Source organism: Rhinopithecus roxellana, chromosome 9 (assembly GCF_007565055.1).
Source record: "Rhinopithecus roxellana isolate Shanxi Qingling chromosome 9, ASM756505v1, whole genome shotgun sequence".
Taxonomy (NCBI): domain Eukaryota; kingdom Metazoa; phylum Chordata; class Mammalia; order Primates; family Cercopithecidae; genus Rhinopithecus; species Rhinopithecus roxellana.
The window spans coordinates 6,386,305-6,409,334 of NC_044557.1; the positions used below are offsets into that span (position 1 = coordinate 6,386,305).

Sequence of the window (23,030 nt, forward strand, 5' to 3'; positions counted from 1 at the left end):
TCCTTTTTCACCATAAGCCTCAAGGCACTACCAAATATCACTTTGCAGATTCCATGAAAACTGTGTTAGTAAACTGCCTCATGAAGAGAAATGTGTAATTCTGTGAGATGAACTCACACGTCACAAAGAAGTTTCTCAGAAAGCTTCTTTCTCGTTTTTATTTGAGGATATTTCCTTTGTCAGCATATGCTTCAATGTGATCCAAAATATCCCTTCTCAGATTCCCCAAAAACAGTGATAGCAGACTGCCCCATGAAGTGAAATTTTACCTCTGTGAGATGAATTCACACATCATAAAGCAGGTTCTCAGAAAGCTTACTTCTAGTTTTTATCTGAGCATATTTCCTTTTTCACCATAGCCCTCAATGCATCCCCAAATATCACTTTGCAGATTCCACGAAAACCGTGTTTGCAAATACTTCATTGAGAGAAAGGTGTAACTCTGTGAGATGAATTCACACATCACAAAGAAGTTTCTCAGAAAGCTTCTTTCTCTTTTTTATTTGAGGATATTTCCTTTGTCAGCGTTGGCTTCAATGCGATCCAAAATATCCCTTCTCAGATTCCCCAAAACAGTGGTAACAGACTGCCCCATGAAGTGAAATTTTAACTCTGTGAGATGAATTCACACAGCATAAAGCAGTTTCTCAGAAAGCTTCTTTCTAGTTTTTATCTGAGGATATTTCCTTTTTCACCATAGGCCTCAATGGAAATATCTTCAGATAGAAACTGCAGAGGAGCTTTCCAAGGAGCTGCTTTGTGACTTGAGCATTCCATTCACAGAGTTATACCTTTCTTCTCATAGAGGATTGGGGAATCCCTTTTGGAGAAAAAGCTACCAAGGGACATTGGGGATTATATGGACGGCTTTGGTGAAAAAGGAAACATCCTCAGACAAAAACTGGAAAGAAGCTTTCTGTGAAACTGCTTTGTGATAGATATGTTTATTCATCTCACATAAACAAAACTGTTGTTATATTACACAGTTTGGAAACTCCGTCAAGGACGGATCCGCTAAGGGACTTTCAGGAGCACATTCAGGCCTATGGTGAAAAAGGAAATATCTTCAGATAAAAACTGGAGAGAAGCTGTCTGAGTAACTGCTTTGTGACGTGAGTATTCATCTCATAGAGTTAAATCATTTTTGGATTGAGCAGTTTGAAATCACTCTTTCTGTGGAACCTGAGAAAGGACATTTTGGAATGATCTTTAGAATTTGCTGAAAAAGAAATACCCTCAGATAAAAACCAGAAGGAAGCTTTCTGTGAAACTGCGATGTGTCGTGTGAATTCCACTCGCACAGTTAAGCTTCTCTTCTCATTGAGCAGTATTCTAACACTGTTTTTGTTTAGTCTGCGAAGGGATATTCGGAGCGCTTTGAGGCTTATGGTGAAAACGGAAATATCTTCAGATAGAAACTAGAGAGAAGCTTTCCGAGCAGCTGCTTTGTGACCTGTGCATTCCACTCACAGAGTTATACCTTTCTTCTCATAGAGTACCGGGGAATCCCTTTTGGAGAAAAAGTTACCAAGGGATATTCACCATATGGATGGCTATGATGGAAAAGGAAATATCCTCAGACAAATATTGGAAAGAAGCTTTCTCTGAAACTGCTTTGTGATATATATGTTTATTCATCTCACATAGATAAAATTTTCTTTATATTACGCAGTTTGGAATCTCCGTCATGGACGGGTCCGCAAAGGGACATTCGAGAGCACATTCAAGACTATGGTTGAAAAAGGAAATATCTTCAGATAGAAATTGGAGAGAAGCATTCTGAGAAAATGTTTGTGATGTATCCATTCCACTCAGGGAGTTATACCTCTTTTCCCATAAGGCAGTGTTTGAACACTGTTTCTGTAAAACCGAAAAAGTGATATTTCGGAGACATTGAACACTATGGCGAAAAGTGAAATATCCTCAAATAAAACAAGGCAAGAAGCGTTCCAAGAAACTGCTCTCTGATATGTGCATTCATTTAAAAGAGTTAAAGCTTACTCTACGTGGCCCAGTTTGGAAACTCTGTCGTTGAGGAATCTGTGAAGGGGTATTAAGTTTCGACCAGAATCCTGTGGTGACCAAGGAAATGTCTTCCGATGAAAACTGGAGAGAAGATTTCTCAGCAACTGCTTTGTGATGTGTGTTTTCATCTCATAGAGTTAAACCATTCTTTGGATTGAGCAGTTTGAAATCACTGTTTCTGTGGAATCTGAGGAAGAACATTTGAGAAAGCTCTTTAGAATATTGAGAAAGAAATATCCTCCGATAAAAACCAGAAGGAAGGTTTCTGTGGAACTGCTATGTGTCGTGTGAATTCCTCTCACACAGTTCAGCTTCCCTTTTCATTGAGCAGTATTCTAACACTGTGTTTAGTCTGTGAAGGGATATTTGGGAGCGCTTTGAGGCTCATGGTGAAAAAGGAAATGTATTCAGATAGAAACTGGAGAGAAGCTTTCTGAGGAGCTGCTTTGTGACATGTGCATTCCACACACAGAGTTATACCTTTCTTCTCATAGAGGATTGGGGAATCCCTGTTAGAGGAAAAGCTACCAAGGGACATTCGGGAGTATATGGACGGCTATATTGAAAAAGGAAATATCCTCCTACAAAAACCGGAAAGAAGCTTTCTGTGAAACTGCTTTGTGATAGACATGTTTATTCATCTCACATAGATAAAACTTTCTGTATATTACACAGTTTGGAAACTCGGTCATGGACGGATCCACAAAGGGACACTCGGTAGCACATTCAGGCCTATGGTGAAAAAGGAAATATCTTCTAATAAAAACTGGAGAGAAGCTTTCTGAGAAGCTGCTTTGTGATATGTGTATTCATCTCATACAGTTAAACCATTCTTTGGATTGAACAGTTTGAAATAACTGTTTATGTGGAATCTGAGGAAGGACATTTGGGAACCCTCTTTAGAATATGGAGAAAGAAACATCCTCAGATAGAAACCAGAAGGAAGCTTTCTGTGAAACTGCTGTGTGTCGTGTGAATTCCTCTTGTTCAGTTAAGCTTCCCTTTTCTTTGAGCAGTTTTCTAACTCTGTTTATGTTTAGCATGCGAAGGGATATTCAGGAGCACTTTGAGGCTTACGGTGAAAAAGGAAATATGTTCAGATAGAAACTGGAGAGAAACTTTCCGAGAAACTGCTTTGTGACATGTGCGCTCCACTAACAGTGTTATACCTCTTTTCTCATATAGCATCAGGGAAACCCTTTTGGAGAAAAAGGTACCAACGGATATTCAGGAGCATATTGACGCCTATGATGAAAAGGGAAATAGCCCAGATAAAAACTGGAATGAAGCTTTCTGTGGAACTGCTCTATGATATTTGTATTCATCTCACATAGATAAAACTTTCTTTACATTACACAGCTTGGAAAGTCTGTCATGGACGGATCCACGAAGGGACGTTCAGGAGCACATTCAGGACTATCGTGAAAAAGGAAATATCTTCTGATAAAAACTGGAAAGAAGCTTTCTGTTAATCTGCTTTTTGCTATGTTTGTTCATCTCACATAGATAAAGCTTTCTTTACATTACGCAGCTTTGAAACTTCTGTCATGGACGGATCCGCGAAGGGACATTCTGGAGTACTTTCAGGACTATGCTGAAAAGGGAAATATCTTCAGATAAAAACTGGAAAGAAGCTTTCTGTGAATCTGCTTTTTGCTATGTTTATTCATCTCACGTAGATAAACCTTTCTTTACATTAGGCAGCTTGGAAACTCCGTCATGGATGGATCCGCAAGGGGACTTTCGGGAGCACATTCAGGACTACGGTGAAAAAGGAAATATCCTCAGATAAAAACCGGAGAGATGCTTTCTGAGAAATGGCTTTGTGATGTGTGCATTCCCTCAGGGAGTTATACCTCTTTTCTCATAAGGCAGTGTTTGAACACTGTTCTTGTGAAACCGAAAAAGTGATATTTCGCAGCGTGTTGAAGACGGTGGCGAAAAGTGAAATATCCTCAAATAAAACCCAGAAAGAAGCGTTCCAAGAAACTGCTTTCTGATATGTGCATTCGTTTCACAGAGTTAAAGCTTAATCTACATTGCCCAGTTTGGAAACTCTGACTTTGAGGAATCTTTGAAGGGATATTAAGTGGCACCGGGAGGCCTGTGGTGCGCAAAGAAATGTCTTCCATTGAAAACTGGAGAGAAGCTTTCTGAGCAACTGGCTTGTGACGTGTGTACTCACCTCATAGAGTTAAATCATTCTTTGGATTGAGCAGTTTGAAATCACTGTTTCTGTGGAATCTGAGAAAGGACATTTGGGAACGCTCTTTAGAATATGGTGAAAGAGAAATACCCTCAGATAAAAACCAGAAGGAAGCTTTCTGTGAAACTGCTCTGGGTCGTGTGAATTCCACATGCACAGTTAAGCTTCTCTTTTCGTTGAGCAGTATTCTAACACTGTGTTTAGTCTGTGAAGGGATATTCGGGAGCGCTTTGAGGCTTATGGTGAAAACGGAAATATCTTCAGAGAAACTGGAGAGAAGCTTTCCGAGGAGCTGCTTTGTGGCGTGTGCATTCCACTCACAGAGTTATGCCTTTCTTCTCATAAAGGATTGGGGAAAACCTTTTAGAGTAAAAGCTACCAAGGGACATTCGGCAGTATATGGACTGCTATGGTGAAAAACGAAATATCCTCAGACAAAAACGGGAAAGAAGATTTCTGTGAAACTGCTTTGTGATAGACATATTTACTCATCACACATAAATAAAATTTTGTGTATATACGCGGTTTAGAAACTCCGCCATGGACGAATCTGCGAAGGGACATTCAGGATCACATTCAGGCCTATGGTGAAAAAGGAAATATATTCAGATTAAAACTGGAGAGAAGCTTTCTGAGAAACTGCTTTGTGATTTGTGCATTCCACTCAGGGAGTTATACTTCTTTTCTCATAAGGCCGTATTTGAACACCATTCCTTAAAACCGAAAAAGTGATATTTCGGAGCGCATTGAAGTCTATGGCGAAAAATGAAATATCCTCAAATAAAATCCAGAAAGAAGCATTCCAAGAAACTGCTCTCCGATATGTGCATTCATTTCACAGAGTTAAAGCTTAATCTACATTGCCCAGTTTGGAAACTCTGTCTTTGAGGAATCTGTGAAGGAATATTAACTGGCGCCAAGAGGCCTGTGGTGAGCAAGGAAATGTCCTCCGATGAAAACTGGAGAGAAACTTTCTGAGCAACTGCTTTGTGATGTGTGTATTCATCTCATAGAGTTAAACCACTTTTTGGATTGAGCGGTTTGAAATCACTGTTTCTGTGGAATCTGAGGAAGGACATTTGGGAACGCTCTTCAGAATATGGAGAAAGAAATATCCCCAGATAAAAACCAGAAGGAAGCTTTCTGTGAAACTGCTATTTGTCGTGTGAATTACTCTTGCTCAGTTAAGCTTCTCTTTTCATTGAGCAGTTTTCTAACACTGTTTATGTTTAGTGTGCGAAGGGATATTCGGGAGCGCTTTGAGGCTTACCGTGAAAAAGGAAATATGTTCAGATAGAAACTGGAGAAAAGCTTTCCGAGGAACTGCTTTGTGATGTGTGCATTCCACTCACAGTGTTATACCTCTCTTCTCATACAGCATTGGGGAAACCCCTTTGGAGAAAAAGGTACCAAGGTATATCCGGGAGCATATTGACGCCTATGGTGAAAACTGAAATAGTCTCAGACAAAAACTGGAAGGAAGCTTTCTGTGAAACTGCTCTGTGCTATGTGTATTCACTACACATAGATAAAGCTTTGTTTATATTACGCAGCTTGGAATCTCTGTCATGGACGGATCCACAAAGGGACATTAGGGAGCACATTCAGGACTATGGTGAAAAAGGAAGTATCTTCAGATAAAAACTGGAAAGAAGCTTTCTGTGAATCTGCTTTTCACTACGTTTATTCATCTCACATAGATAAAGCTTTCTTTACATTACGCAGCTTGGAAACTCTGTCATGGACGGATCCGCCAAGGGACATTTCGGAGCACATTCAGGACTATGGAGAAAATGCAAATATCTTCAGATAAAAACTGGAGAGAAGTTTCTGAGAAACTGCTTTGTGATGTGTGCATTCCACTCACGGAGATACACCTCTTTTCTCATAAGGCAGTGTTTGAACACAGTTCCTGTAAAACCCAAAAAGTGATATTTCAGAGCACTTTGAGGACTATGGCGAAATGAGAAATATCCTCAAATAAATTCCAGAAAAAGTGTTCCAAGAAACTGCTGTCTGATATGTGCATTCATTTCACAGAGTTAAATCTTACTCTACGTTGCCCCGTTTGGAACCTCTGTCTTTGAAGAATCTCCGAAGGGATAGTAAGTGACGCCCGGAGGCCTGTGGTAAGCAAGGAAATGTCTTCTATTGAAAACTGGACAGGAGCATTCTGAGCAACTGCTTTCTGATGTGTGTATTCATCACATAGAGTTAAATCATTCTTTGGATTGAGCAGTTTGAAATCACTGTTTCTGTGGAACCTGAGAAAGGACATTTGGGAAGGCTCTTTAGAATATGCTGAAAAAGAAATACCCTCCTATAAAAACCAGAAAGAAGGTTTCTGCGAAATTGCTCTGTGTCATGTGAATTCCACTCGCACAGTTAAGCTTCTCTTTTCATTGAGCAGTTTTCTAAAGCTGTTTATGTCAAGCATGCGAAGGGATAATCGGGCGTGCTTTGAGGCTTACGGTGAAAAAGGAAATATGTTCAGACAGAAACTGGAGAGGAGCTTTCCGAGGAACTGCTTTGTGACGTGTGCATTCCACTTACAGTGTTATACCTCTCTTCTCATACAGCATCGGGGAAACCCTTTTGGAGAAAAAGGTACCAAGGGATATTTGGGAGTATATGGGCAGCTATGGTGAAAAAGGATATATCCTCAGACAAAAAATTGGAAAGAAGCTTTCTGTGAAACTGCTTTGTGATAAATATGTTTATTCATCTCACATAGATAAAACTTTCTTTATATTATGCAGTTTGGAAATCCGTCGTGGATGGATCCGCGAAGGGACATTCAGGAGCACATTCAGACCTATGGTGAAAAAGGAAATATCTTCAGATAAAAACTGGAGAGAAGCTTTCTGAGAAACTGCTTTGTGATGTGTGCATTCCACTCAGGGAATTATACCTCTTTTCTCATAAGGCAGTGTTTTAACACTGTTCCTGTGAAACTGAAAAAGTGATATTTCGGATCGCATTGAAGACTATAGCAATAAGGGAAATATCCTCAAATAAAACCCAGAAAGAAGCACTCCAAGAAACTGCTCTCTGATATATGAATTTATTTGACAGAGTTAAAGCTTACTCTACATTGCCCAGTTGGGAAACTCTGTCTTTGAGGAATCTGTGAAGGGATATTAAGTGGTGCCCGGAGGCCTGTGGTGAGCAAGGAAACGTCTTCTGATGAAAGCTAGAGAGAAACTTTCTGAGCAACTGCTTTGTGATGTGTGTTTTCATCTCATAGAGTTAAACCATTCTTTGGGTTGAGCAGTTGAAATCGCCCTTTCTGTGGATTCTGAGGAAGGACGTTTGGGCACGCTATTTAGAATATGGAGAAAGAAATATCCTCTGATATGAACCAGAAGGAAGCTTTCTGTGAAACTGCTCTGTGTCGTGTGAATTCCTCTCGCTCAGGTAAGCTTCTCTTCACTGAGCAGTTTTCTAACAGTTTATGTTTAGCGTGCGAAGGGATATTCGGGCGTGCTTTGAGGCTTACAGTGAATAAGGAAATATGTTCAGATAGAAACTGGAGAGAAGCTTTCCGAGGAACTGCTTTGTGACGTATGCATCCCACTCACAGTGTTATACCTCTCTTCTCATACAGAATCGGGGAAACCCTATTGGAGAAAAAGGTACCAAGGGATATTCGGGAGCATATTGACGCCTATGGTGAAAATTGAAATAGCCTCAGACAAAAACTGGAAGCTTCGGGAGTATACAGACGGCTACAGTGAAAAAGGAAATATCTTCAGATAGAAACTGGAGAGATGCTTTCGAAGGAGCTGCTTTGTGACGTGTTCATTCCACTCACAGAGTTATTACTTTCTTTTTATAGAGCTTTAGAGAAGCCCTTTTGAAGAAAAGCTACCAAGGGATATTCAGGAGCATATTGACACCTTTGGAGTTCTGGAGGCTGGAAGTTCAAGATCAAGGTGTCAGCAGGGTTGGTTTCTCCTGAGGCCTCTTTCTTTGTCTTGCAGATGGCACTGTCTCACTGTGTCTTCACACTGGCCTTTTCTCTGTGCATCCACATCCCTGGTTTCTCTCTGTTTTTATAAGGACAGCAGTCATATTGGGTTTGTATCCCACTCTTCTGACTTTACTTCTTGAAAGTCCATGTCTCCAAACATAGTCCCTGTGGGAGACAGGGCTACAACATGTGAATTCTGGTTAGATGGAATTCAGTGCATAATAAAAATATAAAATATTTAATGTGTATCAGGTATCTTTGGCAGAAAAACAAACTACTGCAAATCTCAGAAACTTTAAACAACCACCATTTATTTTTCTTAGCATTCATTCTGTAAGTAATTTGTGCTGGACTCAGTGGGTGGCTTATCTTGTCTCTTGGGGCTGACTCAGGTATCTGAAGCCAGTTTGCAGGCCAGCTGGAGCAGGTTGGTCCAGGATAATCTTAGCTGGGGCAGTGCCCTTCTGTTCCCTGGGGTCTCTCATCTTCCAGGAGGCTAATTTGGGCTTGATCACATTGCAGCTGGACAGGTTCCAAAGGGAATTGAGAAGTACTCAAAGCTTCTTCCAGGAGTCTAGGCTTGGAGCAGGCACAGGGTCACTTCCACCAAATTGTATTTGTCAAAGCAAGTCACAAGTCCACCAAGATTCAAAAACTGAAGAAATAGCCCCCACCCTTAATAGTGGAAACAGCAGTCACATTGCAAAGGAGATATGGACATAGAGAGAATTTTTCATCATGTTTGTGAACAACCCACCTAAAATCGATTTATTTAATGGTAATTTTGCCAAAATCCAAATTAGAATTTTATTTTAATAGGACAAAGTGATTCTAAAATGTATCTTTAATTAAAATGAAAATATTTATAAAATTTTAAGAGTTAAGGAGTAATGCTAATTAGGTATTTAAATATACGAAACAATTATTAAAATGAGGTAGTATAAGACTAAACAGACAGCTATTAGAAGAGGACATATCCTTCTTGCGGTCGCGGCTGGACCGAGGGTGGAGGGCCCTGCGCCTGCGCGGACCTGGAGTACTGCTCCACAGCAGCCCCTGGGAGGCTGGCGGTTGCAGTGGGGACCTGTCGGGCCCCTCCCTCCTCCGGTGCCCCGCACCAGGTCCTTCCCCATGGAGAGGCGCCGGCTGACCGCGGGCGAGTGTAGCCGGTGACCCCGCGAGAGGCGGCGCCACTCCCAAGATGTCTCAGACGGCCATATCCGAAACCTACTTTTTTTTTAAGTTCTTGGTTATTGAAAATGCAGAACTGGCAAATCTTGCTTATTTCATCAGTTTATTGAAAAAAATCAAAATGACTCAAATCATACAATAGGAGTGGAATTTGGTTCAAAGGTAATAAATGTTTGTGGTAAATATGTAAAGTTACAAATACGGGATACAGCAGGACAAGAATGATTCAAGTCTGTGAAGAGAAGTTATTACCTAGGGGCAACCGGGGCTCTCCTCATCTATAATATCAGCAGCCAAGAAACCTACAATGCACTTACTAATTGGTTAACAGATGCCGGAATGCTAGCGAGTCAGAACACTGTGATCATCCTTTGTGGAAACAAGAAGGATCTGGATGTAGATCGTGAAGTTACCTTCTTAGAAGCCTCCAGATTTGCTCAAGAAAATAAGCTGATGTTTTTGGAAACAAGTGCACTAACAGGGGAGAATGTAGAAGAGGCTTTTGTACAGTGTGCAAGAAAAAATACTTAACAAAATTGAATCAGGTGAGCTGGACCCAGAAAGAATGGGCTCAGGTGTTCAGTACAGAGATGCTGTATTGAGACAGCTGAGATCACTGCAGTGCACACAGGCCCCGAAAGCTCAGGAGTGTGGTTGTTAGGAGCCATGGGACGGCACACAGGTGTTCATACAGTGGCATTTGGGACACAATTGTTGGAACCTTAAGAATCTAAGGTTTTTTACCACCATCCTTTTCTACACTGTATGGAAGTAGATCTTTATGGGGAAAAGAGAATTTGGGGTGTTCTGCCAGCTAGTCAAAGTGGCACAGCAAATCATATAAATCCAATTAAATGGACAACACCATTAGATGTGTATGTAAAAATGTTCTGTTTCATATTTTCACTTTCACTTTCACTTTAAAACATGCTATAAACATGCTATATACTATATGTCCTGGAACCCAGTGTGGCTCCACAGCATGGAATCTGATGTATGATATGATAGAATGTAGCACTAAATGCAGTTTCAGATTTAATTTTTTTAAATCATATGAACTAAAATTGTCAATTGTGAGGGGTGCTTTTCTCATCATATCGGTTATATTGCACAATTGGTTATATTTATGACTTGATAGCCAAAGACTCTGACATTAATAGCCAGTGTGTTTCTTACTTAATTCTGTTTACTACATTCTACGTGGTGTTTATGTGATCCACACTTGAAATACTAGATGAGTAGACATTCACTAACATACCAAACTAAAATGAAAAGTTGAGTTTTTCCATTAACTTTATACTGTCCAGCTCTGTTGATTTTAAAGCCTCATCATCCAGGTCAGTTCAGGAAGTATATCTGGAGTACCTGCTCCATTTTAGGCTATGAGACTAGCACTAAGGATTCTGATACCTTTACCCAAACCTACTGGGCTGCTAATACTTCTCTCAGCCGTTGACAAAATACAATAGACCATGTAAGCTGGGGCCACTCATCCATTGCGAGTTTACTGGTCTGTCTGGACCCCTGGTAGAAAACACATCGTTTATACTGTGCTTTTTCTGGAATTCAATATAATGGCATCACTGCCTGTTTTTCACATCTTTTGTTTCCTGGGTTTTTTGGGTTTTTTGTTTGTTTTGTTTTGTTTTGTTTTGAGACAGAGTCTCACTCTGTCGCCCAGGCTGGAGTGCAGCGGCTTGATCTCAGCTCACTGCAAGCTCCGCCTCCCGGATTCATGCCCTTCTCCTGCCTCAGCCTCCAGAGTAGCTGGGACTACAGGCACCCACCACCATGCCTGGCTAATTTTCTGTATTTTTAGTAGAGACCAGGTTTCACCATGTTAGCCAGGATGGTCTTGATCTCCTGACCTTGTGAGAACATGCAGTATTTGTTTTTCTGGGTCTGTGTTAATTGGCTTAGGATGATGGCCTCTAGTTGCATCCATATTGCTACAAAGGACATGACTTCATTATTTCTTTTGGCTGTGTATGGTATTCCATGGTGTGTATGTACCACGTATTCTTTATCCAGTCCACAACTGATGTAACCTAAGTTGATAATGTAAAATTCATATGGAACCAAAAAAAAAGCCCAAATAGCCGAAGCAATCCTAAGCAAAAAGAACAAAGCTGGAGGTATCAGTATCATATTACCTGGCTACAAACTATATCAAAAGAGCATGGTGCTGGTAAAAACAAAACAAAACAAAATAGCCCAGTGGAACAGAGAACCAAGAAATGAAGCTGCACACCTACAGCCATCTGGTCCTTGACAAAGTCAACAAAAACAAGCAATGGGGAAAGGACAACTTATTCAATAAATGTTGCTGAGATGGCTGGCTAGCCATATGCAGAAGAATGAAACTAGACCCCTGCCGTTCACCATATGCAAAAATTAACTCAAGATGAATTTAAGATTTAAATGTAAGATGTCAAACTATAAGAATCCTAGAAGAAAACCTAGGAAACATCATTCTGGACATTGGCCTTGGGAAAGAATTTAAGAGTAAGTCCTCAAAAGCAATTGCAATGAAAATGTATATTGACAAATGGGACCTGGTTAAACTGAAGAGCATCTGCACAGCAAAAGAAACTATCAACAGAGCAAACAGACAACATACAGAATGGGAGAAAATATTCACACACTATGCGTCCAACAGAGGTCTAATATCCAGAATCTATAAGGAACTTCATTCAACAAGCAAAAAAAAATGAATAAGCCCATTAAAAAGTAGACAAAAGACAGAAGCAGGCACTTTTCAAAAGAAGACATACAAGCGGCCAAAAAACATGAAAAAATGCTCAACATCACTGATCAAAGAAATGCAAATCAAAACTACAATGAAATACCATCTCACACCAATCAGACTGCCTACTATGCAAAAGCCAAGAAACAATAGATGCTGGTGAGGCTGGGGAGAAAAGGGAACACTTACACACTGTTGGTGGGAATGCAAAGTGGTTCAGCCACTGTGGAAAACAGTTTAGAGATGTCTCAAAGAACTTGATACAGGACTACCATCTGATATAGCAATCCTATTCGTAGGTATATATCCAAAAGGAAATAAATCATTTTACTAAAAAAAACCCATGAAATGTTCATTGCTTTGGTATAAAGAAAATAATTTGTATCTTCAGAAGCTGGATTCCAAATACATTTGAAAAGTAAAATACATAAAAATAACAAATAACCAAGGTTAATAAATAAGGCAAGAGAATAAACACAAAAACTGATATATTTAACTACCTAAAAATGAAACAATAGATGTATGTACAAAAAATCAAAATCAAATGAAACAACAGGAAATATTTGTGCTATATAAAGCAATCATGCAATCAATTAGAAAAATTGTTATGGACTTGGCAAGTTGATGAAGCACATGAAAAAATTCCACATACTATTAACAAGCACATGGGAAAATTTTAATTACAATAATAGTCTAACATAAAATTATATAAATATTCCAAAAAAAGGATAATACATTGCTGGTGAATATCTGATAAACTAGTGTCAATGATTGCTGGGCAGAAAAAAAAAAGATGTTTCAATTCTGTTGGAAAACAATTATCAACATGCATCAATATCCCTTGACCTAGCATCTTTTTGCCTAGTTTTGATTAACCTGAAATTTGACTTAATTTTGCTTTCAAAATAAATTCTAAGAAAATTACCCAAAAATGGCTCATGCCTGTAAACCCAGCCCTTTGGGAGACCGAGGCTGGCAGATCATCTGAGGTCAGGAGTTTGAGACCAGTCTGACCAACATGGAGAAACCCCGTCTCTACTAAAACTACACAGTTAGCAGGGCGTGGTGGCGCATGCCTGTAATCCCAGCTACTCGGGAGGCTGAGGCAGAAGAATCGCTTGAACCTGGGAGGTGGAGGCGAGCCTAGATCGCGCCACTGCACTACATACAGCTTGGGCAGCAAGAGCAAAACTCCGTCTCCAAAAAAAAAAAAAAAAAAAAAAAAGGAAGAAAACGTAAATTACCCAAAAATATGGGGAAATTTTTATGTATAGTAATGCTCATAATGACAAAAAATTTAAAACTATGTAAATGATCACAGGTATTAGAGAATAGGAAATGAATGAGAACAGTATAGAGTATTATGTTGTCACTACCCATGATGTTGACAAGGCACCTTCTATAATATGAGAAAACTCCATCACCAAAGTCTAATCGTTGCATGGGGACATCGGGTTCTCTTTCTTCCCTTTCTGTTTCTGCCCGTCTGTTTCCCACATTGTCTAACATGATCCTGGGGGACTTCTAGAACAAGAACATACTTAGTTGTGAGGAGAAAGAAAGCCAGCGCCCGTGTGTATTCTTGTGTGTGTCAGCATGTTCCCGAGGCCAGGCAGCCTGGCGGTGGGAGGACCTAAGGTGAGCACATTCAGTGTCATCGGCAGAGTGAGCTGTGACGAGTGTTTCTCCTCAGGCACTTCACTGAAGCGAATATATTTTGAGATAGTTCTTTGAATCACGGCATTGTTCTGAGACCGGCACTGGAATTTCACCTCGGGCTCTCGCTCATCACAAGTGCTTTGGGTCTGGCTGTGATGTGTGCGGCTGTGTAAGGGCCTGTGGTGGCGGATCCAGCCGTCATTCTTTCCCATACACCTTTGATCCGCTGAAGGGAGACTACAAAGCTCATAGCCAAGGTATCCAGGCAGGGAGAGTTTCAGAAGGTGGCGCGGGAGGCGGGATGGGTCCCGGGCCGCTTTGCTGGGTGGGTAGCAGCTAATTGGGCCTGTTAGGATCAGCAACTAGCTTGGGGCTATTCAGAACTACTGATAGGGCCACCTGTATCTCTGAACCAGGTATTTATTGAACAATAACGGTGCAGCCAGCCAGGGAGCAGTCCCTGCAACCCGCAGCAGGTCGCGCCAACTGGCCCGCCGAGCTCTCGCTGGATGGGACGATGGCGCCCTCCCGCGGGGAAGCCCAGTGTCGCCCGCTCACTCAGGTCGGCACTCAGCAGGACCTCCCTCAGAGAAACTTTATTTCCCTTAGTCCCCATTATCAAGTTGTTTCTTCAACTAAAAATTACAAATTGAAAAACTAAGGGTTATATTTTGCTTTCCAACAGTGAAAGGAATATTTTAAAACTTCACTTCCGAAATGTGCTACCAGTGTTGTTTTAAAGGTTAATAAGAGTGGAGTTTGGAAAATAAAACTTAGAAAACTCATCTCTGGGAAGTCTAAAAATTTTTCTCGTGCTTTTCGTAGTTGAGAAGAAAGTGTGTGCATTTCTGTGTCAGATCCTTAGCCTTTTTCTTTTTATTTATTTATTTATTTATTTTTGAGACATAGTTTCCCTCTTGTCGCCCAGGCTGGAATGCAATGAGGAGATCTCGGCTTACTGCAACATCCACGTCCCGGGTTCAAGTGATTCTCCTGCCTCAGCCTCCCGAGTGGCTGGGATTACAGGCGTGGTCCACCGATCCTGGCTAATTTTTGTATTTTTATTCAACACAGGGTTTCACCATGTTGGCGTCAGTCTGGTCTCGAACTCCTGACCTCGAGTGATCCACTGGCCTTGGCCTCCCAAAGTGCTGGGATTACAGGCCTGAGCCACCACACCCTGCCCAAGCTTTATCTTTAATACTTATACAGACATGTAATTTCCTACGTGGGTTCATTATTACTTTTTGCTCACTTTTCTTGTCACATCTCTACTCTTTTTTGCATCTTACTACCTTAGAACCACCATGAAATTAGAGCAAAGTCTCACAGCAAAAGGAGCAGAAACAGTATTCTATACTTTTGTTATCTATCGATAACATATTGATTAAATAATATAGGCTTTTTTTTTAAGTAGAAAATACAGATAATCAATGTGAATGTTAAAAATACATAATCCTAACACCCGGAGACACTACTTCATTGTGCTTATCTTAAGAAGTGAATTGATAATAGGAATATAAATGTTGGAGGACTGTTATCTAAAAACAGGAAAAAATATTTTATCAACTAATATAAAAGAAGAGATTCTTATAATTCTAATTGTAGTCAGTGAGACCTGTCTCTGTATAAAACATTTTCTAATGTTTACAGATTAAGTCCTCCTTAGTAAAAGAAAAAGTAGAAGGACAACGATGTGGAAGGCAAAAACCTCCCTTAAAACATAGGCATGCATTTCAGAGTTAATATAGTAATTACAATAAATTCAAGTTTCTGCAAATTTTGCTTTGATAGCAACAAAATAATAAATGTTCTCTAACATTCCATTTCTAACAGTGTGGGCAAATGCAGAACACTAAAAAAAAAATTCTTCTTGAAGATAATAATTTTGTCATCAGCACATGCCCTCAGTTACACAGTGTAACTCATTTTATAATATGCCTACTTCCCTGGAGGTCAGGTATGAAGAAATCTCAACATTTCAGAACACATTCTCTGAAACGAAAAACAAAAGTTGTTAAATGACAACTATTGGCCAAAAAGTCAATTTGCGTTACTTGATAAGAGAAATAGTGCCAGTCTTAGACCATTACCTAGATGATCATGAGTAGAAAGAGAGAAGATTCCAGCAGAAATAGAAAAACATTCATCCTAATCTATTCTAAGTCATCAAAACAACAGTTCATAGTAATTAACACAAGGGCAGTCCTACGAGCTTCACTGGCCCACCTAGAAATTACAGTAATATTCATAATGACACCCTGGAGTCAGCAGGCAAAATATGCCTGAAATACTCTAGTCAAAAAAAGTAACAAAACCTATGATGTAATTTGAAGATGTTCATAAATGCATTAAAATGGCATTTTTGACACAAAAGATAAACTTACATGGGTGGCCCCCACAGTTACCTAAAGATGCAGGACAAAGGTAATTCTGCAATAGAGGAACTATTTTAATTAACCCAGTTAACAAGTTCTTGAGTACCTCCTATGTGGCACTAGGTGTCAGGCACTGGGATACAGGAGCAAACAAAACAGATGAAAATGCCTGTCCACAAGAAACTTATATTTCAGTGGAATGTACAAAATAATAAGGGAGGTGTCTATTTATTTTTCCTTTTTTTGTGAAAACTCAGAGGTCTTTAAATCAGTGATTTTACTGTCACCTGATAGATGTAAAATAAGCACAAATGGAAGCGTTCTTAATACTTTGTTTTAAAATCAAATTTTGACCAGTCTCTTTTAAAATAAAATGCTAGAGGCAGTAAACAAATACTTTCTTCATCAAAAATTCAGAACTCAGGTGGGCGATTCCAAGATGGCCGAATAGGAACAGCTCCAGGTTACAGCTCCCAAAATGAGCCAAGCAAAAATCGGGTGATTTCTGCATTTCCGACTGAGGTACCAGGTTCATCTCACTAGGGATTGCGGGACAGTGGGTGCAGGACAGTGGGTGCAGCACACCGAGCATGAGCCAAAGCAAGGCAAGGCATCACCTCACCCAGGAGGCACAAGGGGTCAGGGAATTCCCTTTCCTAGCCAAGGGAAGCTGTGACAGAGGGCACCTGGAAAATCGGGTCACTCCCACCCTAATACTGCATTTTCCAATGATCTTAGCAAAGGGCACACCTGGAGATTATATCCAGCGCCTGGCTCAGAAAGTCCCAGGCCCAGGGAGCCTCACTCATTGCTAGCACAGCAGTCTGAGATCAAACTGCAAAGCAGCAGCCAGCCTGGGGGAGGGGCACCCTCCATTGCTGGGGCTTGAATAGGTAAACACAGTGGCAGGGAAGCTGGAACTAGGTGGAGCCCAGGGCAGCTCAAGGGGCCTGCCTGCCTCTATAGACTCCATCTCTGGGGGTAGGGCATAGCCGAACAAAAGGCAGCAGAAACCTCTGCAGACTTAAATGTCCCCATCTGACAGCCTTGAAGAGAGTAGTTGTTCTCCAAGCATGGAGTTTCAGATCTGAGAATGGACAGACTGCCTCCTCAAGTGGGTCCATGACCCCTGAGTAGCCTCACTGGGAGGCACCCTCCAGTAGGAGCAGACTGACACATCACACAGCCGAGTATCCCTCTGAGATGAAACTTCCAGAGGAATGATCAGGCAGCAACATTTCCTGTTCAGCAATATTCGCTATTCTGCAGCATGCACTGCTGATACCCAGGCAAACAGGATCTGGAGTGAACCTCCAGCAAACTCCAACAGACCTGCAGTTGAGGGTCCTGACTGCTAGAACAAAAACTAACAAACAGAAATGACATCCATACCAAAACCCCATCTATACATCACCATATCAAAGACCAAAGGTAGATAAAACCACAAAGATGGGGGGAAAAACAGAGCAGAAAAAGTTGAAAATTCTAAAAATCAGAGCACCTCTCCCCTCCAAAGGAGCACAGCTCCTCGCCAGCAATGGAACAAAGCTGGATGGAGAATGACTTTGATGAGTTGAGAGAAGAAGGCTTCAGATGATCAAACTTCTCCGAGCTAAAGGAGGAAGTTCGAACCCACCGCAAAGCAGCTAAAAACGTTGAAAAAAAAATAGACAAATGACTAACTAAAATAACCAGTGTAGAGAAGACCTTAAATGACCTGATGGAGCTGAAAACCATGGCACAAGAACTACGTGATGAATGCACAAGGTTCAGTAGCTGATTCAATCAACTGGAAGAAAGGGTATCCATGATTGAAGATCAAATGAATGAAATGAAGCAAGAGAAGTTTAGAGAAAAAAGTGTAAAAAGAAATGAACAAACCCCCCAAGAAATATGGGACTATGTGAAAAGAGCAAATCTACGTCTGATTGTTGTGCCTGAAAGTGACGGGGAGAATGGAAACAAGCTGGAAAACACTCTGCAGGATATCATCCAGGAGAACTTCCCCAACCTAGCAAGGCAGGCCAACATTCAAATTCAGGAAATACAGAGAACACCACAAAGATACTCCTCAAGAAGAGCAACTCCAAGACACATAATTGTCAGATTCACCAAAGTTGAAATGAAGGAAAAAAATGTTAAAGGCAGCCAGAGAGAAGGGTCGGCTTACCCACAGAGGAAGCCCATCAGACTAACAGCGGATGTCTCTGCAGAAACTCTGCAAGCCAGGAGAGAGTGGGGGCCAGTATTCAGCATTATTAAAGAAAAGAATTTTCAACCCAGAATTTCATATCCAGCCAAACTAAGCTGCATAAGTGAAGGAGAAATAAAATCCTTTACAGACAGGCAAATGCTGAGAGATTTTGTCACCACCAGGCCTGCCCTACAAGAGCTCCTGAAGGAAGCACTAAACACAGAAAGGAAAAACTGGTACCAGCCACTGAAAAAACATGCCAAATTGTAAAGTCTATCGATGCTAGGAAGAAACTGCATCAATGAACGAGCAAAATAATCTGCTAACATCATAATGACAGGATCAAATTCACACATAACAATATTAACCTTAAATGTAAATGGGCTAAATGCTCCAATTAAAAGACACACGCTGGCAAATTGGATAAAGAGTCAAGACCCATCAGTCTGCTGTATTCAGGAGACCCATCTCACATGCAGAGACATACATAGGCTCAAAATAAAGGGATGGAGGAAGATCTACCAAAAAAATGGAAAACAAAAAAAGGTAGGGGTTGCAATCCTAGTCTCTGATAAAACAGACTTTAAACCAAGAAAGATCAAAAGAGACAAAGAAGGACATTACATAATGGTAAAGGGATCAATTCAACAAGAAGAGCTAACTATCCTAAATATACATGCACCCAATACAGGAGCACCCAGATTCATAAAGCAAGTCCTTAGAGACCTACAAAGAGACTTAGACTGCCACACAAAAATAATGGGAGACTTTAACACCACACTGTCAACATTAGACAGATCAATGAGACAGAAAGTTAACAAGGATATCCAGGAATTGAACTCAGCTCTGCACCAAGCAAATGTAATAGAAATCTACAGAACTCTCCATGCCAAATCAACAGAATATACATTCTTCTCAGCACCATGTCGCACTTATTCCAAAATGGACCACATAGTTGGAAGTAAAGCATTCCTCAGCGAATATAAAAGAATAGAAATTACAACAAACTGTCTCTCAGACCAATGCAATCAAACTAGAACTCAAGATTAAGACACTCCCTCAAAACCACTCAACTACATGGAAATGGAACAACCTGCTTCTGAATGACGACTGGGTACATAATGAAATGAAGGCAGAAATAAAGATGTTCTTTGAAACCAATGAAAACAAAGATACAACATACCAGAATCTCTGGGACACATTTAAAGCAGTGTGTAGAGGGAAATTTATAGCACTAAATGCCCAGATGAGAAAGCAGGAAAGATCTAAAACTGACACCCTAACATCACAATTAAAAGAACTAGAGAAGCAAGAGCAAACACATTCAAAAGCTAGAAGAAGGCAAGAAATAACTAATAACAGAGCAGAACTGAAGGAGATAGAGACACAAAAAACCCTTCAAAAAATCAAGGAATCCAGGAGCAGGTTTTTTGAAAAGATCAACAAAATAGCTAGACCACTAGCAAGATTAATACAGAAGAAAAGAGAGAGGAATCAAATAGACACAATAAAAAAAAATGATAAAGGGGATATCACCACTGATCCCACAGAAATACAAACTACCATCACAGAATACCATAAACACCCCTAACCAAATCAACTAGAAAATCTAGAAGAAATGGATAATTTCCTGGACACATACACCCTCCCAAGACTAAACCAGGAAGAAGTTGAATCTCTGAATAGACCAATAACAGGCTCTGAAATTGAGGCAATAATTAATAGCCTACCAACCAAAAAAAGTCCACGACCAGACGGATTCACAGCCAAATTCTATCAGAAGTACAAGGAGGAGCTGGTACCATTCCTTCTGAAATTATTCCAATCAATAGAAAAAGAGGGAATCCCCCCTAACTCATTTTATGAGGCCAGCATCATCCTAGTACCAAAGCCTGGCAGAGACACAACAAAAAAAGAGAATTTTAGACCAATATCCCTGATGAACATCGATGCAAAAATCCTCAATAAAATAATGGCAAACCGGATCCAGCAGCACATCAAAAAGCTTATCCACCATGATCAAGTGGGCTTCATCCCTGGGATGCAAGGCTGGTTCAACATATGCAAATCAATAAGCGTAATCCAGCACATAAACAGAACCAAAGACAAAAACCACATGATTAGCACAATAGATCCACAAAAGGCCTTTGACAAAATTCAACAGCCCTTCATGCTAAAAACTCTCATTAAATTAGGTATTGATGGAATGTATCTCAAAATAATAAGAGCTATTTATGACAATCCCACAGCCAATATCGTACTGAATGGGCAAAAACGGGAAGCATTCCCTTTGAAAAGTGGCACAAGACAGGGATGCCCTCTCGCACCACTCCTATTAAACATAGTGTTGGAAGTTCTGGCCAGGGCAACCAGGCAGGAGAAAGAAATAAAGCATATTCAAATAGGAAAAGAAGAAGTCAAATGGTTCCTGTTTACAGATGACATGATTGTATATTTAGAAAACCCCATTATCTCAGCCCAAAACCTCCTCAGGCTGATAAACAACTTCAGCAAAGTCTCAGGATACAAAATCAATGTGCAAAAATCACAAGTATTCTTATACACCAAAAACAGACAAACAGCCAAATCATGAGTGAACTCCAATTCACAATGGCTTCAAAGAGAATAAAATACCTAGGAATCCAATTTACAAGGGATGTGAAGGACCTCTTCAAGAAGAACTACAAACCACTGCTCAGTGAAATAAAAAGGACACAAACAAATGGAAGAACATACCATGCTCATGGATAGGAAGAATCAATATCGTGAAAATGGCCATACTGCCCAAGGTTATTTATAGATTCAACGCCATCCCCATCAAGCTACCAATGACTTTCTTCACAGAATTGGAAAAAACTGCTTTAAAGTTCATATGGAACCAAAAAAGAGCCTGCATTGCCAAGACAATCTTTAGTCAAAAGAACAAAGCTGGAGACGTCACGCTACCTGACTTCAAACTATACTACAAGGCTACAGTGACCAAAACAGCATGGTACTGCTACCAAAACAGAGATATATACCAATGGAACAGAACAGAGTCCTCAGAAATAATACCACACATCTACAGCCATCTGATCGTTGACAAACCTGAGAGAAACAAGAAATGGGGAAAGAATTCCCTATTTAATAAATGGTGCTGGGAAAATTGGTTAGCCATAAGTAGAAAGCTGAAACTGGATCCTTTCCTTACTCCTTATACGAAAACTAATTCAAGATGGATTAGAGACTTAAATGTTAGACCTAATACCATAAAAACCCTAGAAGAAAACCTAGGTAATACCATTCAGGACTTAAGCATGGGCAAGGACTTCATGTCTAAAACACCAAAAGCAATGGCAGCAGAAGCCAAAATTGACAAATGGGATCTAATTAAACTAAAGAGCTTCTGCACAGCAAAAGAAACTACCATCAGAGTGAACAGGCAACCTACAGAATGGGAGAAAATTTTTGCAATCTACTCATCTGACAAAGGGCTAATATCCAGAATCTACGAAGAACTCAAACAAATTTACAAGAAAAAAACAAACAACCCCATCAAAAAGTGGGCAAAGGATATGAACAGACATTTCTCAAAAGAAGACATTCATACAGCCAACAGACACATGAAAAAATGCTCATCGTCACTCTCCATCAGAGAAATGCAAATCAAAACCACAATGAGATACCATCTCACACCAGTTAGAATGGCAATCATTAAAAAGTCAGGAAACAACAGGTGCTGGAGAGGATGTGGAGAAATAGGGACACTTTTACACTGTTGGTGGGATTGTAAACTAGTTCAACCATTATGGAAAACAGTATGGCGATTCCTCAAGGATCTAGAACTAGAAATACCATATGACCCAGCCATCCCATTACTGGGTATACACCCAAAGGATTATAAATCATGCTGCTATAAAGACACATGCACACGTATGTTTATTGCGGCACTATTCACAATAGCAAAGACTTGGAATCAACCCAAATGTCCATCTGTGACAGACTGGATTAAGAAAATGTGGCACATATACACCATGGAATACTATGCAGCCATAAAAAAGGATGAGTTTGTGTCCTTTGTAGGGACATGGATGCAGCTGGAAACCATCATTCTCAGCAAACTATCGCAAGAACAGAAAACCAAACACCGCATGTTCTCACTCATAGGTGGGAATTGAACAATGAGATCACTTGGACTCGGGAAGGGGAACATCACACACCGGGGCCTATCATGGGGAGGGGGGAGGGGGGAGGGGGGAGGGGGATGGGATTGCACTGGGAGTTATACCTGATGTAAATGACGAGTTGATGGGTGCTGACGAGTTGATGGGTGCAGCACACCAACATGACACAAGTATACATATGTAACAAACCTGCATGTTATGCACATGTACCCTAGAACTTAAAGTCTAATAATAAAATAAAATAAAATAAAATAAAGAAACAGACAAGTTAAAGAATATCATGGCTTTACCCTTCTCATGCTGGAAGCCGTTTTTTTTTTAAATAATGAATCGCCTCTCTGCATATTTGTTGAATTTTCATTTATATTACATATCCAATTTATATGCCCTATGAAGTTCTATTTATCAAATTAAGTTCAGAGTTCCAATTCAATAAAAATAATATTTTGTTTAAAATAAGCTAAATATATTTTCTAAAGTTAGTCATTGAAGGAG

General features: G+C 40.2%; 1 pseudogene; it reads left to right on the top strand.

Moving 5' to 3' along the window:
• Positions 1-9,405: 9,405 nt before the first annotated feature.
• On the top strand, positions 9,406-10,056 carry LOC104668312 (annotated as a pseudogene).
• The last annotated feature ends 12,974 nt before the right edge of the window (positions 10,057-23,030 follow it).